Genomic DNA, 13,072 nt, shown 5'->3' on the forward strand with positions numbered 1-13,072 from the left:
CATTAAAAACATGTTTCTGATTCAAGGTGTAGTGTAATGTGCCTAACTAACTTATGTGTGTGCAATCAGTAATTACAGATATCTAATAATCTAACAAATCCTAAATAAAACCTTTAGAGAGAAGCAGAGAAAGAAGGAGGAAGGGGGGGCTTAGGAAGGGGGTAGCAGTGATTAGTAAGGAGGAGGAAAGTAGGGATCCAAGGCTTGTGAAGGCAGCATATTACCCAGGATCAAAGGCCCTGAGAGCGGTGGTGCTTTCAGCTGATGGAGAGAAGGTTTTGGCTGGAGACAGGAGCTTTTAGATCAAGCATGCAGTTTGCTCAGAGCAAAGTCACATCATACACAAACTGAATTGGTTCTTGGAGATGGTGACCATGTAGGATCTGGGCGTGCAAACAGAGATAGAGAGAGACACACTCAGAAAGTTCAATGGGCTTTATTATAAAAAGTTGCTCATCAGGATAAAATAATCCACATTAAAAACATGTTTCTGATTCAAGGTGTAGTGTAATGTGCCTAACTAACTTATGTGTGTGCAATCAGTAATTACAGATATCTAATAATCTAACAAATCCTAAATAAAACCTTTAGAGAGAAGCAGAGAAAGAAGGAGGAAGGGGGGGCTTAGGAAGGGGGTAGCAGTGATTAGTAAGGAGGAGGAAAGTAGGGATCCAAGGCTTGTGAAGGCAGCATATTACCCAGGATCAAAGGCCCTGAGAGTGGTGGTGCTTTCAGCTGATGGAGAGAAGGTTTTGGCTGGAGACAGGAGCTTTTAGATCAAGCATGCAGTTTGCTCAGAGCACAGCTGAGAGTCAGAGCACCATGGCTGGGGAAGTCTTGACTTCTCACTTCGCAGCAGAAGTCACAAACAGTTCCTTCTCCCATGGAAAGAGTTCCTGCCTCTCGCCCCGCGGCTTGGGCAGCAAACCCTTGGATTGCTCATGAGCAGATCTTGCTTGTAGGCACAAGATTGCTTGTAGGCAAAAGAATGCTTGTACACAAGAGACTTCCAGTTCTCTGTTCAGTAAGCTATTCTTTATAGTTGTATCTTCCTTTGATCTCCCATCATCTTTCCTGGGTCCCAAAAGGTGACAATGCTGTTACCTTCTGGATAATGTCTTTTTAATTATTCAGGCAGTCCAGGGAGATCTTAATCCCATCTTCTGTTAGCTGCTATCTTGAGGAGGGGACATTGCCCAAGGCAAATCTGCCTCTCTGAGCTGCAAATGGGCATCTTCTCTTGTCCCCAGATTTGAGCCTGGTCCCAGAAGGTGTTAGTAAAAGGACTAAATCTACAGGTGTTCTCCTAGGGTGGGATTTCTATAGACAGCAACTGAGTAATCCCCTTTGGGCATAGCAGAGCAATCATTGACAAAGATTAACATAGATTTCTTGCAACAGGAAAGGGGAGATCAGCCCCTGGCCTCAGACATTATCTGATAGTGAGTTACATTTTAGCATATTGATTAGCTCAGGCCTAGCCCTTGTGTTTCTGTGAGTGCCCATTTCACAATACAATGCTGGATTGCCTCCTCCTTCACAGAGCAGTACATGAGGCAGGCAAGAGACCTGCGTGCCAGCTCACCTTGAGTTCAGGCATTTAATTGAACTCTTATAAAATAGAGTCAGACACAGGCCTGAATTCCATATAATTCTGGGTTGGTATCTCTGGGTCTAATGTTGGGGGGCAGGGCGTCCCCAATGGGGGGGGCATCTCCATCACCAGCTACAAGAGTGGAGAATAAATGCATTCAGAAGTTACAAGAGCAGCTTGCCTGCCTATTTCAAAACTACATTCATAAATAGAAAAGTCACAGGTTTTCCAGTGATGCTTGCTGCAGCCATGAACCATCTCCTGTAACTTAGAGAACACCATGGGAAGCAAAGATGCACGGGGACACCCTCTCATTACTCCATGCCTGCTGGATAAGAGGAAGTACTGTGGAGAAGAGGGAAAGAGATTAAGAGAAATGACCTGGGGAAGAAAAGAATAAAGGGCTTGAAAATGGCTGGAGATAGTGTTCCCTCTAACAGGGATTCCCAGATGTTGGTGACTACAACACCCAGAATGCCCAGCTGCCATGGATTTTGCATGGGAACTATGGGAGTTGTGGTCAACAACATCTGGGAATCCCTGTTAGAGGGAATTCTGGCTGGGAGGAGAGGGAGAAAATGGGGAGGGGAGAGAAATGGGGGTGAAGAGAAATGACAGGGGAGGGGAGAAAATAAATAACTGGTGGAAGGGAGTGGATACATGTGTGAGACAAGGGCAGCTGGGCTGAAGGAGGCAGCCTGTAGTGTTTGCTTTTGGTGGGGGTGGGGTGGAGTGGGAGAAGAGGAGAGCCTCACATCATGGCCAGGTGCCCCAGCCAGGCCAACCAGTTCTGGCTCCTTCCCTCTCCAAGCAGGGACTCCCCACCAGCCTAGCTCCTTCCCCATCCAGCCTTCTGAGGCAGGAGCCTGAAATGTTTGTCTATACACTACGGAAAGAAAAGACTATTTTGATTTCAAATACGACAGCAGAATGTCATATATGGAGTAATCCCAATTTTGTAGAATTTAAAGACAAACAATCATTTCATGGGCAACGGTGTTTTAAAAATGAGTTTCTTGTGAACTGATTAGCAAAGCCTTGTTTTGAAGCAAGTATACAAAAATAGACTTTTGGTGGGGGAACCTGATACAAGCATAAAGCAAAATAAAATTAAATAGCAATGTTTAAAAGGGGAAATATGTTGAGAGAAACATTTTATCATATTTTGCTATTTAAACCATTTTGAGAACTCTGCTGCTGAAAAAGCTGCATATCAGTATTTTTAATAAGGGTGGGGGGTGGGGGGAGAAGAAATCCAAACACAGAGACCAGATTAGAGCTAGGAACAGGAACGAAAACAGATCCATTTTGTTAGAGCATTCCTCCCCCACCCCCATTATTTTCAAAGCTTTTAATACTTTTGCTCAACTAATTTCCTCACAGGAAGGTTTGCACCAGAACAGTTTTTGTATACTTTGAAAATTTTTTTTTTTTTTTTTAAAGCTTAAAACTCTCTCTCACACGCACACAGCACACACACACACACACACACCGGTTCCTGCGGTTGTGGTGGGGTGGGAAGAGAGAGCCAATATGGTAGCTTGACTAAAGGGAACAAATCACACACAAAACAAACAGCAAATGGTTGGTTTGTTTTTTTTAAAGCAAATGTGTTACTTTCCTTCTTGAATGAGACCAACAGGCAGCTTGGCTCTGCAGCAGTTCCATACAAATTCCAAGTGGGGAAGGAGCACAAGACACCAGGAGGACCAATAGGGCTGGAAGAAATGTCAACCCTTTCTTTACTCTCTGCTACTGCCGATCTCTATGAGAATCAACATTCATTCACAGGGAGTGCAACTGCACCCTTGCACCCTCTGTGGCAGAATGCAGAGCAGACCACGGCAGTAGCAGCAGGGAGGGAAGGGAAAGCCCGATTGAAGCAGCAGCCTGTCTGGCTGCAGAGATTCCCTGCCCTGCAAGAGAGAGGCAGGCGCTGGCGGCCACAGAGGTGGGAGGGAGCTCAGGATGAGGGCGGGGGCGCAAATTCGGAGGCAGCGGGGTGCAAAGGCAAAGGGCACACGGGGAATTCGGCTTACTGCCCAGTGGGTCAGTCCGATCCTAGACTGGATGAAAGGGGAGAGGGGAAAGACAAGGCTGCTTTAAGCCTTTTCTTTCTCTGCAGCTGCTCTCCTCTGTCACTGACAAAAGAGAAATTGGGAGTCACAGAGAACCTGCTTGCGGGGACTGCAGCTCACACTCCTGGCTACGGGACTGGAGAGAGGGCAAGGACTGGCCTTGGGGGGAAAGGGGGCTTGGGGTCCCTTAGAGGCTGTAGGCCAGGAGACATTCATCTCCCTTTAACTTCTTAATTGTACGCCCCTGATTATGGAAACATTCCAGAAATACCGAATCAGATGCAATACTGGAGAAGCTCCATGATATATCAAACTTTTCTGTGGTGATGGGTTGCCACTAGACTCTGAGTTCTTTCCACCCACAACATGCTGTAATACATCATCTTCTCCCAGCTGTTATTTACTCCATTAGGGGAAACATAAACATAAACATGACATTTAAAGAGACTGAAAATTCGGCCCAGGGTCTCTAATATCTTGTCTGGTTTAGCCTTATGTTACATTGCTCCTGCAGATACTCTCATTTATCAGTCTAAAACAGGACAAATCATAGAGATCCTTAGACTTCCTCAGAGGTCGGTTTCCATCTGAATGTACACTCATTATTCTTCACTCTGACATTTCACTGGTTCCAAAGTTGCCAATCTATGGTACCAGATAATCTGTACTGTCCTTTCTTAACATCTAAACACTGGTTGGCCTGTGTAGGCAGCTGGTGGCCCAACATTATGACTGGAACCTCAAGGACAATGCCCAGAGTATGTCTGGCACGCATTTAGTTAGTTATTTAGTTATTTAGTTATTCGATTTCTATACCGCCCTTCCAAAAATGGCTCAGGGCGGTTTACGCAGAGAAATAACATATAACAAATAAGATGGATCCCTGTCCCCAATCTAAAAAGAAACATAAGACAGACACCAGCCACAGTCACTGGAGGGACTGTGCTGGGGGTGGATAGGGCCAGTTACTCTCCCCCTGCTAAATAAAGAGAATCACCATGTTAAAAGGTGCCTCTTAGCCAAGTTAGCAGGGGTTTGCAGTATAAAGGTGACTCCTTGTCAGTGACTAACCTGCAGTTGATGCTATGAAGGTTTCTCCGTTTCAGCTGGTTAGAGACAGGGCAAAGCGGCCTTCCTTTCTCTGGGCCACTCTCCTCTGCCTGCTGCAGTTTGTCCGTCAAGCAGCAACTGCTGAACTTTGGCCCATTCAATAAGCTACAGGCAGCTCCTCCCCCCAGGCAGAGCCAGTCAAACTCAAAGGCTCCCTGGAGCCTTTCCAGCTTTGGTGTGGGAGGAAGGGGGCTAACATCGGACGACTTAGGACAAGTGGAAATAACTGAAAATAACTGTTTATTTTCAGGCATCATTTGGAGTAAAGCTGGGGCTGTTCATATTCCTATATCTTATGAAATTTGGCTATGGTTGCTTACATTTTCCCCCCAAGCAGGAATTGTTCATATTGCATGCCGTCCTTCTTGTCCATTTTTGGCCAATGGCATTGCAGAGTAGGTGGGCATCCGCTTCCTCTTCCTTATTCAAGTACACAGCTAGAGAAAGAGCAGGTATGTGTGCATGTGTGGTGGAGAAACCTTGCATTCTTTGGAACCTTTGCTATTTAGTCGCTTTGGAATGGCAAATTAACCAATTAGTTTGAGACTCTAGACTGCAGAAAGTCCAGGCAGTGAGGGACTTTGCTTCTCTGCTTTTGAAAAAAAATGTTATTTTGTTCATAAACTTGCTTATAAAATTGAATCGAATCTATCAGTCTTTAAAAAACAACAACAGAACTGTCATTGGATTCCCACCCACCCCGATTATGCTCTTTAAGTTATTCTGGTCTGGAGGCATGCTTCCTCTGTTGGCTCCTTGGCGGCATGGCTATTTAAGGATAGGTGAATTATTTCTGTGTGAAGGAATTCATGAGGTGAGAATTGCTGAATTGGAGATGAATTCTCTTAGTCTCCAATTCAAGGGCACTTTCCAGATTAAACCCTACAACAGGAGTAAAATGCTTCAGCTTCGCAGGATCGGATTGAAAATGATCCCCAGAATCTCAAACTCCTACAATGGGAAAATGCAACTACTTTTTTGTGATGCACATGCAGCGTTGTAACGCTATATTGCAAAGATAAAATCCAGAAGGTATCAGAAATGTGAATGGCCTCTTGCCATCAGCACAGCGACTGCGGTGTCACAACACAGGAAGTACAGAAGCACACTTAGCAGATCTGTAGTGATCTGGAAAGCACCTAGGTGAAGAACATTTTTTTTAAAAAGGGGTGGTGTTGGTCTTTGAGAATATTCTTATCCATTCGTGTATTTGTGTTGTATGTATGTGTTTGTGAGGCATTTGTATTTCTGTGTGTGTGTGTCTGTTCATATGTGTTGAACACACATTTGTGTGTCCTGCAGGCATGTGTTTGTTCTTCTGTTTGACTGTGTGTGTGTTCTGTGTGCATGCATTTTCAAATTCATTCCATATACCCCTCAAACCAACACTGCTTCTCCCTCACAGTGCTCACCTAACCACCTGACTTTCCCCACCTGTCCATTCCATTTTACCCCCCCCCCCCCCCATTTCCTGAGAGTTTATGTTCCATAACACAGGGATGTCCAACCTTTGGTACTCCAGTTGTTGCTGAACTATGACTCCTTTAATCCCCAGCTGCAATTTATTGTGGCTGGGGATGATGGGAGCTGTAGTTCAGCAACTGCTGGAGTACTAAAGGTTGGGCACCCCTGACTTAACAGAACAGGCATTGCACTTGCAATATAATCCATTAGGTTGTTCCTCCTGCCAGTGTCAGGGTACGGGCACATGTGTCAGCACTCTGGCTTCATTGTCAAACTGGCCATGCACTGAATAACTTTGCCAGCACTTGCTAGGCATAGGCTTTAATGGCACAGGAGTATTTTGAATTTTTGCTCAAAATGTCACTAAATGACACCACATGGCTAGCAAGTGCTGGCAAAGTTATACTTAAAGGCACTCTTCCTAGACAGACTGGGTACAGTATATCAGTCATTTTCATCAAATTTGAAATAAATATACAATATGCATGGATGAAATTTGGGGGAAAGGGGTCAATTTCTCAATTTTCAGCACTTTTTAACATATTGTACTGTCCTGGTGCCAATTTTATAGATAATTTTGAAATTAGGAACAGTCACAGAACTTTGGTTTGGGGCGGTATAAAAATCCATTAAATAAAAACAAACAAACAAACAAACTTGTCTAGTGCCAATTTTCAACTTATTCGCTTCAACAAATGTCATATTTATAAACAATACAATTTTGAGACTGATAATGGCAGAACTTTTTTAAACTACTTGCCTCCCTTAACTAAAGGAGTCCTCCTGTGGCCCTTTAATGAAAGCGGACATTTCTTTTACAGTTATTTCACCAATTGCCACAGCCTGCCAGCAGGTGGCACTAAGAATATGATGCAACCTGCATTTCCTTAGCACGGAGTTTATTTTTATGTGCTACTTTGTGCCGATATCGGGATATTTCCAATATCTGGTTTAGCAGTTCAGTGGCAATGAAGAGAGGCCAGCCGCCCCTGCTGGAGGCATTCTCCACACTGCCTCTAGTTGACGTGCAGTCAGTAAGCAGGACAGCACACCCCAGAAGCTGAGACTGGCAGAGGGGGTGAAGAGGGGCAGAACCTGGATCAGTGAGGCAGGACTGGCAAGAGAGGCAGAGGCAAGGGGAAAAGCAGAGGAGAGGAGCAGGGGCAGCAGCACAGATCAGGCGGGGGTGGCAACAGTAGGCAGGTTGCACTCTTTCTCTCCTTCACCACAAGGGGAGAGATGTGGGTGGGGTGGGGAGAGTGAGAGTGCATACAGGTGCTGGCTGAGCAGTGCAGCTGTGATGAAGAGAGGTCAGCTGGCACTGCTGTCTGCTGGAGGCATGCTTTATGCTGCCTTGCACTGGTATGCAAACTGCAAGTGGAAGTGGTGGGCTCAGGCCATCAGTGAAGGCGAAGAGGGGCAGAGCCTGGGCCGGTGAGGTGGGGAGATAGACTGCTGAAGGGGGTAGGGCAATGTCAGTGCTGGCTTCCACCCAGAGGGCCAATGCGGGGGTGGGGGAGAGGTGACTCATTGCTGCTCACCCCAAGTGGAACATTTGCTGGTGCTACTGGTTCTTCAATATTCCACCTCTCTCTCTCTCTCTCTCTCTCTCTCTCTCTCTCTCTCTCTCCCCTGCAGCATGGGTGGACTTTGTGCTAATCTGATCTGGGCCAAAATGTGCTAAGGCGATATGAGGGGGGTGGAGTAGGAAAGGTCAGGTGAGGGGGAAGGAGAGCAGGAGGTAAAGGGTTAGGGCTACAACCTCTCCCACAGGGAAGCAAACACATTTCATAAAAACCATCCTGAAGCAAGTAAAGGTAAAGTGTGCCGTCAAGTCAGTGTTGACTCCTGGCAACCACAGAGCGCTGTGGTTGTCTTTGATAGAATACAGGAGGGGTTTACCATTGCCGCCTCCCACACAGTAAGAGATGATGCCTTTCAGCATCTTCCTATAATGCTGCTGCCCGATATAGATAAGAACATAAGAACAGCTCTGCTGGATCAGGCCCAAGGCCCATCTAGTCCAGCATCCTGTTTCACACAGTGGCCCACCAGGCAGGAGTTGAGGGCATGTCCTCTCTCCTGCTGTTACTCCCCTGCAACTGGTATCCAGAGGCACCCCGCCCCCGAGGCTGGAGGTGGCCTACAGCCCTCCGACTAGTAGCCGTCGATAGACCTTTCCTCCATGAAGTTATCCAAACCCCTCTTAAAGCCATCAAGGTTGTTGGCTGTCACCACATCTCGTGGCAGAGAATTCCACAAGTTGATTATGCATGGAAAAAAAATACTTCCATTTGCTGGTCCTAAATTTCCCGGCAATCAATTTCATGGGATGACCCCTGGTTCTAGTGTTATGTGTGAGAGAGAAGAATTTCTCTCTATCCACCTTCTCCACCCCATGCATGACTGTATAGACCTCTATCATGTCTTCCCACAGTCGTCTTTTTTCTAAACTAAATAGCCCCAGGTGTTGTAGCCTTGCCTCATAAGAAAAGTGCTCTAGGCCCCTGATCATCTTGGTTGCCCTCTTCTGCACCTATTCCAGTTCTACAATGTCCTTTTTAAGATGTGGTGACCAGAATTGTACACAGGTGTTTCCCATAGTCTGGGAAACATACCAGCAGGGATTCAAACCTGCAAACTCTGGCTTGATAATCAAGTCATTTCCCTGCTGTGCCATTAGGTGGCTTATCCTGAAGCAGACAGGGGTCAAATGTAAGAGGTGGTGATCGCAGGCAGAGAAATAATTTCAGGTTTTAGTGGATGGGGAAGATTAATGGATCTACTCAAAACTGAGTTGCAATATGATGTGCATTTAAAGATTTATTGCCCTTACCTTTTATGTCCCATAATAACCAGAGATAAAAGGGTCCCTGGGGCATAATCAAATATGGTTTGAAAAACAGAGCAGGGGGAAGTGCTTCCATTGTGCCTCCGTCCTTTCTTACCTGGTACTCCTGAGATGCTCCCATTGACCAATATTCTTCTGCCCTCCTCTTCTTCCATGTCCTAGACTGTGAACTCAGGCTAGGGCCATGTTGTTTTGTTGTAACGTAGCATGCATATTGATGGCAGTATTAATAGCTATTCATAATAAGCCAAATCAGTGTTGTCAAGACTATCTCTGATATTATTTAATATTATGAAGTGCTAGTCAGCACTCCATCGTTAAGGGCGTAGGACACAAATCAAATCCGACCATTATGAGCAGGATGCAGGGGGCATGATGTTATTTTTTCTGGGGAAGGGTATGGTGGCTTGAAAGTTTCATATTAGGGTAGGTCCATTTGAAGATTATTCATATGCAGTTTCATAAGAAAAAGATGAAAAATGGCTGCGTTATGGTCCGTTGAAATACAGCTTGTCAAAAAATGAGGCCGGCAACTTCTTGTCAGTTTTTATTTAAGATATACCCATCTTTGGGAACAGTTTTGTAAGTGTTGTCAAAACAGTTTTGTCCCCTGATAACAGAGCAAAGAGGCACCTTGTAAAAGTGATGATTCTCTTTATTGAGCAGGGGGAAAGCAACTGCCCCATCCATCCTCCATCCCCAGCACAGCATCGCCCCCCAGTGGCTATTGCTGGTGTCTGTCTTATCTTTCTTTTTTAGATTGCAGGCCCCTTGGGGACAGGGAGCCACTTATATATAGGTAAATTGCTCTGGGAACTTTGGTTGAAAAGTGGTATAAAAATATTCACCGTATTTGTGAGTGTTGTGGTCTTTTTTTTTTTTTTAAAAGCAGAGTGCATTGTATTGATTCCAGAGAGCCTGGCAACACACATTTTTGGCCAGAACTGGCTCTTGGATCTTTTTTTAAAAAAATCATTTTTGTCCTCATATTTTCTATGGGCAGTATTATAATGCTGTTGCATTTGCTCAGAGTGTCTGCTTCCCCCGCCTCCCAACTGAGCTCACTTTTTCAGGTAGCTGTAACAAGTAGCAGCTAAGCTCTATAGGAAATACACTCTGTTGGCCAGATCTGGCCCTTGGGTTAAAAAAAAAAATTGTGATCCAGAGGAGGCTGGTGTTGAATTGTGTTGAAAAGGGTTTCTCTGGTGGTTTCCCTTTCCAAAATGAAATTAACATACTCCATTATTTGATTTGTCTCCTGGGATTCTGTGATCCACCAGAGGAAGGAGAGGCTCATGTTTGAACGGTGTAGAGAAGCAGGCATGTGTGTAGTGTCCACCCCCCTGCCCCTTACATAGGAAGCTGCCTTGCACCAAGTCAGACTGTTGTTCCATCTATCTGAAAGTGGCTTCTCCAAAGTTGCAGGCAGGATGGGGATGGCATGGAAAGGGTAGATTGATAGACTGAGGTGTCCTCCATGAATTTGCCCAGGCTTATTTTAAAGCCATCAAGGCTGGTGACCATCATCCTGTGTCAAATAATTAGTTCTGTGTTCTGCCTGATGAGTTGACTGAGCTGTAGGGAACCAGTGACTGAAATGGACCATGATCAGGGAAATAGAGAGGCTGGCGCCCACTTCTTGTTGTCTTTGCTGAGAGTGGGGAGGGTGCTCTTGAAGGTGCAACACTGGCCTAAGCAGACTGTGGGGCACCCTTCTGGAGAGGCAGAGGGGAGGGAAAGGGGAAGCCAAGCCCCACTCAAGCCTGGAATATTGCTGATTGTTGTTTTGGCCTGGGAAGGGAGTACTTGCTATTTGTACTTGCTACTTACTACTTACAGTAAGTAGATTAGCATACTGTGTGGGAGGAGGCAATGGTAAACCCCTCCTGTATTCTACCAAAGACACAGGGCTCTGTGGTCATCAGGAGTCAACATCGACTCGACGGCACACTTTACCTTTAGTATTCTATCAGAAACATTTTATCTTGAATTTTTATCTTTATTGTGGTCCACAACCCGGCCAGCAAATACAGTAATCAACAGTTACGAGCAGTATAACTCAAAATACTCAAATACTCAATATTACTAAGACTACCAACCTGTGGTGACCCAGCCTCCCTACCCTCTATAGGATTATCCAGAAGTGAACCCCTGCGCTTGACTGACAGGTTGGAGACCCCAGGCTTGACCAATCAATCCATCAGGTGGGTGGGACAGGAGGAGAGCTGCTGGGGCAATGCTGGAAAGATGAAGGAGGAAGTGGGAGAGTGCAGGGCAGCATGGATTCTGTGCCTATGGTGAATGCTGCAGGACAATCTCCCAGGGTAAGAGATTTGCAGGAGCCTTGATCTTGCCAGTAATTTTGGTGAGTTTTCAAGGGAAATGAAGCCAGGGCTTTATGGCTTTGGGAATCTAGCATAGGGAAAAGTCAGACTTTGCATTAGGAATTTACTTTGCTTTCTGTGTGTGCTTTGCATATTCCTAAATATCTGTTCTTTGTAACTGAGTAAATAAGTTCCATTATGTTCCACGCAAGAAAGATCTGGGTTATTTGAAACATACTTGTAACCTACCTAAGCATTTTTAAGTGCATCTAAAAAAGTGCATCTAAAGTGCATTTAAGTGCATCTAAAGCCTCGGACGGACCAGTCTGTAGCAATTGAATAAACTGGGTGGGTTTTTTGGTTCTTTTCTTTTTACAAGCCTCTCAGAGTTCGTTATTAACTCAGAAGACGGGGGTAGGGGCACCCAGTAGAGCACAGCATCTCTGAGAGTTCAGCTCAGCTACCTTGTTTTCTCACCATGTGTAGGCATACATGTGGAAGGTTTTGATATCTGCCCAATAGCAAAATAAAGAAAGAGGTCTAGGCTGTGGCACTCCAGCCCAGGCTCCAGTCCAGTCCCTGATAAAAGAGTGTCTGGTGGCAGCATTTTAATTTACTGAAAGACTAAAGTCTAAATGGTTGCTCCTGTCAAGATCTCCACAGTGCCTTGTCAGTACTGTCCATTCCGTGGCTGAAGTTTCTGCATCGTGTGTGTGAGTGTGCGTGTGAAAGACACTTCATCTTCAGTAAAGAAGCTCCAAATATAATGAGTATAGGCATAGTTATAACTGAGCAAGAGGAAAGAGACAAATGTACCCAGGGCTGAGGGATGGGGACCCACCAGCTGGGTGAGAGCTTGCTTTTTATCTTCTCCTTATGCCTCTGAAGAAGGAGGTGGGAGGGCAGGGGCCCATTGTAAATTTTGTCCCAGGACCCATACCAACCTTGCTACACCCCGATTATGAGATTTCAAAAATAGATTCCAGTGGGTTAGCTGTAATCCTGCTGCCATGAGATGCCTCCATTGTTTGTACTGAGGAAAAAGCAGCAGCTACACCAGGGATTTCTAATCTGGGTGCTGGGGAGAGTAGTGTATTGTGAAAAAGGAAGTAGAATCTATCTACTAAAAGCAGAGTGTCTGCTGTGTCTCTGCATGATTTACTGTTCTGGCCTGGCCTCTTTCCAATCAGCTTCTCCTGGAGGCAGGTTAGTTTTCTATTTCTCTGCAACTAGTTTGGATCATTCAGTTACAGAGAGAAGGCAAAATGATCCTCTCTCAGAAGAGACTGTCCATTGCAGCTCTGCATGAGTCACTGCTTTGATCCTTGCAGTGTGTTTCCAGTATTAATTCAGCAAAAAATGTGCCCTAGCTATCTGAAATGGGAAAATATTGGATTCTTTTCAGTTGGTGCAGCCTAAGGATGTGGACAAGATCCTGGGCAGTGTGCAGGTGACATTGTGTGCTCTTGACCCTTGCCCTTCATGGCTAATATAAGCTGCCAGGGAGGGTACAGGTAGATGGTTGGATGTGATTATTAATGCCTCATTAAGGGATGGCAGGATGCCATCGTGCCTCAAGGGGGCAGTGGTAAGACCATTATTAAAAAAGCCCTCCCTTGATCCCTCCAACTCAGACAACTATAGACCGATC

The 13,072-nt window shown here is 45.4% G+C and overlaps 1 protein-coding gene across 1 annotated transcript in view; it reads right to left on the reverse strand.

Moving 5' to 3' along the window:
• The window catches only part of LOC128347366 (retinol dehydrogenase 7-like), a 28,810-nt gene extending 23,941 nt beyond the window's left edge, over positions 1-4,869 (reverse strand). The window contains exon 1 of the mRNA XM_053301876.1: positions 4,744-4,869. The gene's annotated coding sequence lies outside the window, so the exon portion shown is untranslated. The remainder of the gene's footprint in view (positions 1-4,743) is intronic.
• Between the last annotated feature and the right edge of the window lie 8,203 nt (positions 4,870-13,072).

The sequence above is a fragment of the Hemicordylus capensis genome, chromosome 2 (genome assembly GCF_027244095.1).
Source record: "Hemicordylus capensis ecotype Gifberg chromosome 2, rHemCap1.1.pri, whole genome shotgun sequence".
In the NCBI taxonomy this organism is placed as follows: domain Eukaryota; kingdom Metazoa; phylum Chordata; class Lepidosauria; order Squamata; family Cordylidae; genus Hemicordylus; species Hemicordylus capensis.